Genomic DNA, 6626 nt, shown 5'->3' with positions numbered 1-6626 from the left:
CCTTCTAAGCCCGTAGCAGCCACGTAAAACTTGCAACAACAAAGTAGAAGATGTCTAACTTGTTTTTGCAGGGCTTGCTGTGATGTGATATGGTTAAAGCATGATGTGATATAAATTGTTGTATGAGATTATCATGTTTTGTAACAAAGTTATCGGCAACTGGCAGGAGCCATATGGTTGTTGCTTTATCGTATGCAATGCAATCGCTATGTAATTGCTTTACTTTATCACTAAGCGATAGTGATAGTCGTAGTAACAATAGTTGGTGAGACGACAATGATGCTACGATGGAGATCAAGGTATCGCTCCGGTGACGATGGAGATCATGATGATGATTCAGTGATGGAGATCATGAGCACAAGATGATGATGGCCATATCATGTCACATATTTTGATTGCATGTGATGTTTATCTTTTATGCATCTTATTTTGCTTAGTACGGCGGTAGCATTATAAGATGATCCCTTATTAAATTTCAAGGTATAAGTGTTCTCCCTGAGTATGCACCGTTGCTACAGTTCTTCGTGCCGAGACACCACGTGATGATCGGGTGTGATAAGCTCTACGTTCACATATAATGGGTGCAAGCCAGTTTTGCACACGCAGAATACTTGGGTTAAACTTGACGAGCCTAGCATATGCAGATATGGCCTCGGAACACTGGAGACCGAAAGGTCGAGCGTGAATCATATAGTAGATATGATCAACATAGTGATGTTCACCATTGAAAACTACTCCATCTCACGTGATGATCGGACATGGTTTAGTTGATATGGATCACGTAATCATTTAGATAACTAGAGGGATGTCTATCTAAGTGGGAGTTCTTAAGTAATTTGATTAATTGAACTTTAATTTATCATGAACTTAGTCCTGATAGTATTTTGCAAATTATGTTGTAGATCAATTGCTCGCGTTATAGCTTCCCTATGTTTTTATATGTTCCTAGAGAAAACTAAGTTGAAAGATGATAGTAGCAATGATGCGGACTGAGTCCGTGATCTGAGGTTTATCCTCATTGCTGCATAGAAGAATTATGTCCTTGATGCACTGCTAGGTGACAAAACTATTGCAGGAGCAGATGCAGACGTTATGAACATTTGGGTAGCTTAATATGATGACTACTTGATAGTTTAGTGCACCATGCTTTACGACTTAGAATCGGGACTTCAATGACATTTTGAACGTTATGGACCATATGAGATGTTCCAGGAGTTGAAGTTAATATTTCAAGCAAATACCCGAGTTGAGAGATATGAAGTCTCCAACAAGTTCTATAGCTAAAAGATGGAGGAGAATAGCTCAAGCAGTGAGCATGTGCTCAGATTGTCTGGGTACTACAATCGCTTGAATCAAGTGAGAGTTAATCTTCCAGATAAGATAGTGATTGAAAGAGTTCTCTAGTCACCATCACCAAGTTACTAGAACTTCATGATGAACTATAGTATGCAAGGGATGACGAAAATGATTCCCGAACTCTTCGTGATGCTGAAATCGATGAAGGTAGAAATCAAGAAAGAGCATCAAGTGTTGATGATTAACAAGACCACTAGTTTCAAGAAAAGGACAGAGGGAAAGAAAGGGAACTTCAAGTAGAATGGCAAGCAAGTTGTCACTCCCATGAAGAGCCTAAAGTTGGACCAAAGCCTAAAACTGAGTGCTTCTACTGCAAAGGAAATGGTTACTAGAAGCGGAAATGCCCTGAATATTTGGTGGATAAGAAGGATGGCAAAGTGAACAAGGGTATATTGATATACATGTTATTGATGTGTACCTTACTAGTATTTATAGTAGCCCCTGGGTATTTGATACTTGTTCGGTTGCTAAGATTAGTAACTCGAAACAGGAGTTACAAAATAAACAAAGACTAGTTGAGGGTGAAGTGACGATGTGTGTTGGAAGTGGTTCCAAGATTGATATGATCATCATCACACACTCCCTATACTTTCGAGATTAATGTTATTTGGTGTTTGCGTTGAGCATAAATATGATTAGGTCATGTTTATTGTGATACGATTATTCATCCAAGACAGAGAATAAATTGTTATTCTATTTACGTGAATAAAACCTTCTATGGTCATACACCCAATGTTGATGGTTTATTGAATCTTGATTGTAGTGATACACATATTCATAATATTGATGCCAAAAGATGCAAAGTCGATAATGATAGTGCAACATATTTGTGGCACTACCATTTGGGTCATATCAGTGTAAAGCGTGTGAAGAAACTCCATAAATATGGACTTTTGGAATCACTTGATTATGACTCATTTGATGCTTATGAACCGTACCTTATGGGCAAGATGACTAAAACTCCGTTCTCCGGAACAATGGAACAAGCTAATAACTTATTGGAAATAATACATACCGATGTATGCGGTCCGATGAGTGTTGATGCTCATGGCGGGTATCATTATTTTCTGACCTTCACAAATGATTTGAGCAGATATGGGTATATCTACTTAATGAAACACAAGTCTGAAACATTTGAAAAGTTCAAAGAATTTCAGAGTGAAGTGGAGAATCATCGTAATAAGAAAATAAAGTTTCTACGATCTGATCGTGGAGGAGAATATTTTAGTTATTGGTTTGGCCTTCATTTAAAACAATGTGAAATAGTTTCACAGCTCACGCCACCTGGAACACCACAGTGTTAGGGTGTGTCCGAATGTCATAACCGAACTTTATTGGATATGGTGCGATCTATGATGTCTCTTACCGATTTACCACTATCGTTTTGGGGTTATGCATTAGATACAATTGTTAAGCCATACCTCTCTCAATGTAGTTTTGGTGATTGATGACAACACATTTGCAGACTAATCGTGTGCTTTGAGCATTTCAGAGACTCATCCTTTGGCACGAGACGATTCCTTCCCCTCGGAGGTTTTTATGAAAGATGGTGTAGCTCTTTCATTTCTGTTTTGGTCGACTGGTTTCATAGGAGTCACCATACTATCAAGAGGGGATCCACTTTGGTAAGGCTAGGGTGGAATCAGCATGTACACATCCTCTTCGCACCCTCTGAACCTTCCCGCTTCGATGGAGCTTCCATTTCCTTCATATGTGCACTTTTTTGGTCCCAGCGGTAGTACCGCTCAAGAGCCACATGCGGCAGTACCGCTCTACAGCGGTAGTACCGCCTGGGGGTCCTCAGCCGTAGTACCGTTGCGGTACCGTGCTCCTACCGCCTCGACTCGAGGGGTTCGCCTCTCATGTCGGATTGTGCGGCACTAAGTAGCGGCGGTAGAAGCGGTAGTATCGCTCGTGAGCGATAGTACCGCCCTACCTCCGGTAGTACCGCACTGGGCCCGTTTTCTGCCCATCTGCTTGCCCTTCCTGACTGCACGACAGTACGCGAGGGGGAGCGGTAGTACCGCTGGGGCCAGCGGTAGTACGCTGCCCCCTGCGGTAGTGCCGCCCTCCGCGGGGCTGTTTTGGGGGGTAACGGTTGGATTGTTCCCCCTCTATAAAAGGAGTTCTTCTTCTCCAAAGTTGACTTGCCTCTTCCCCCAAAAGCTCCATTGTTGCTCCAAGCTCCATTTTCGGCCGATCTCTCTCCCTAGCTAATCAAACTAGTTGATTTGCTCGGGATTGGTTGAGAAGGCCCCGATCTACACTTCCACCAAGAGAAATTTGATTTCCCCCACAAATCCTTAGCGGATCTTGTTACTCTTGGGTGTTTGAGCACCCTAGACAATTGAGGTCACCGCGGAGCCATAGTCCATTTTGGTGAAGCTTCGTGGTGTCGTTGGGAGCCTCCAATTAAGTTGTGGAGATTGACCCAACCTTGTTTGTAAAGGTTCGGTCGCCGCCTTCAAGGGCACCAATAGTGGAATCACGACATCTCGCATTGTGTGAGGGCGCGAGGAGAATACGATGGCCCTAGTTGCTTCTTGGGGAGCTTTGTGCCTCCACACCGCTCTAACGGAGACGTACTTCCCTTAAAAAGGAAGGAACTTCGATAACACATCCTTGTCTCCATCGGTTCCACTTTTGGTTATCTCTCACCTTTACTTGTGCAAGCTTATATTGTGTTGCATCTCTTGCTTGCTTGTGTGCTTGTTGTTATCGCATCATATAGGTTGCTCACCTAGTTGCATATCTAGACAACCTACTTTGATGCAAAGTTGAAATTGGTAAAGAAAAGCTAAAAATTGTTAGTTACCTATTCACCCCCCCTCTAGTCAACTATATTGATCCGTTTAATTGGTATCAGAGCCTCGTCTCTTTATTAAGGACTTTGCCGTCTGAAGAGTATGGTTGACACCATAGACGGTGGAGAGGAGCACTCCGGTGTGAATCCGAGCTCGTCTATGGTCGATGGGGGAATCGCGGTTTCTCGTGAGGAATTCAATGTGGCTTTGGACACATTGAAAACCTCCATGACAACCGAGGTTGAAAGCATGTTTAATAAATTCTTAGAAGGACTTAAACTATCTACCTCGCCGATGAAAGTGGGTGATCCCACTAACAAGGTGACAAGATGCTAACTCCAACAAGGGGGAAGCTAATAGTGAAAAGGGTCCTTCTACTAGTGGTAGAAATGGCACCGGCATCTTTGCCCATGTGGAACCTCCAATTTATGGAGGACCGATTCCCTCTACTCATTTAAATCATGCCGGCCCTCCTCCTAAGATTGTGAAAAATGAGGACTTTGATTCGTGGGTTTATCGCTTCAAGCGTCATTTAAATCATGTGAATACTAATCTTTGGAGAATCATTGAATAAGGTTTCTATCCACATGACTGAAGCAACTTCACCCCTAGAGAAGCCGTGGATAATCAATTCAATGAGAATGCTCTCTTCATCATCCAAGATGCAATTCCACCCGAAGATCGCCCTCATCTTCGACCCTTCGCCATGGCCAAAGATGCATGACATTGTGTTGTTTCTCTCTACAGGGTAAGCGCAAGCATTCAACGCTCCAACTATGAAGTGGTGCAAGATGAAGCCGATGATTTTGCAATGAAAGAAGATGAAGAACCTCGTGAGCTCTTTCGGAGAGTAACCAAACTCGCGGTCTCACTCCGAGATCATGGGAGAAAGGACACGTATGACAATTGGATCAAGTGCAAGTTCCTCAAAGCAATGATGCCTTATCACAAGGCCATGTCCTCCGTCATCCGCCAAAGACCGGACTTCCACTCCTTGTCCTCAAATGAAGTGTTGGATGAGTTTGTGGCAATGAGGATCTTGGACAAGACCACCGACAACGCAGCGTTGCATTCTCAAAGAGCAAAGAAGCCCAACCTTGCCTTCAAGGCCAAGGTTATTGTGGAATAAGAGTAAGAAGAGGAAGATGAGGAGAGCAACCCCGAAGATGCAAAATATGATTATCATGAGCACATGGCTCTTGCTTCAAGACAATTTTGGAGCAAGAAGAACTCAAGGCCCAACTTCAACAAGAACAACTCAAGTGGGTTCAAGGGCAAGCAACATGTGAGAACATGTTACAATTGTGGCAATGTGAGCCACTTTGTTGTGGATTGCCCTTATGAGAAGCGGGAAGACAATGGTAGCAAGCTCATCCGAAAAGACAAAGCCAAGTCTTCCCCAACAAGAACAACTTCACCAAAAAGACTCCTACTCGAGGGTTGGTGGTTCAAGAAGAATACCATGAGGATGACGATGATGATGAAGATAGTGAAGCCATGGCTGTGGCCTCCGTTGCCATTGCCATAACTCCACGGGTATCCCTCTTTGACTCACCCAATGAGAACATCACCGCCAAGTGTCTCATGGCTAAAGCCACCAACAGGGTAACCCCCAACATCAAGACCACCATCATTACTAATCCCACCTTGACGGATGGCATTGATGAAAGTGAGGGGTCTAATGAGGAAGTGAATGAATTCAAGTCTTTTATGAGTAAGCTCCAGGGCAAATCCAAGAAGCACTTCGTTGCTCTCTTGTAACAACTTGGTGAAGCCAATGACATGATCGAGGCTCATGAAGAAACCATCTCTAAGATGGAAGGTCATAGTCGTGACTATGTCGATGAGATATAAGATCTCTCTAATGTTCTCGAGGAAGAGCGTGGCCATCGTTTGGTTCTTGAGGAGTCACACAACAATGACCATGCTAAATTAAAGAAATATCTTGATCATGCTCTTGTTGTATCTCGTGTGCTAAATTCCGAGAAGGCTAAACTTGGTGTTGACCATGCTAGACTCAAGGAGGAGTTTGATATACTTGACAAGGCCCACAAGGTCTTGAAGGGTGATCATGCTAGCCTCAAGGAGTCTCATGATCAACTCCAAGTGAAGCTAACCAAGGAAAAGCCACCTTTCCTCATATGGTATTAATTGACAATGCAAATGCCACTAACCCGTGTTGTGAGCATGTGCATCTTGTGGAGGAGAATGCCAAGTTGAAGGAGCAACTTGACAAAGGCCTTGTGACGTGCATAGAAGGTGAGAAGAACCTCAGTGACCTTTTGAGCAATCAAAAGGAAGTTGTGGCCAAGGAGGGAGTTGGGTTCGCACCCAAGTCCAAGAACAAGAAGAAGAACGGCAAGACCAAACGACCTCCCCCTCTCAAGCAAACTTTTGTGAAGGAGGAAGAGGGTGCTCATAAGGAGAAGAAGGACAATGTTAAGGGTGGTGATGTCAAAAAGGGCA

The sequence above is a fragment of the Triticum dicoccoides genome, chromosome 6B (assembly GCF_002162155.2).
Source record: "Triticum dicoccoides isolate Atlit2015 ecotype Zavitan chromosome 6B, WEW_v2.0, whole genome shotgun sequence".
Classification (NCBI taxonomy): domain Eukaryota; kingdom Viridiplantae; phylum Streptophyta; class Magnoliopsida; order Poales; family Poaceae; genus Triticum; species Triticum dicoccoides.
The sequence above is the reverse complement of the archived record's forward strand: the minus strand, read 5'-3'. Positions refer to the sequence as shown.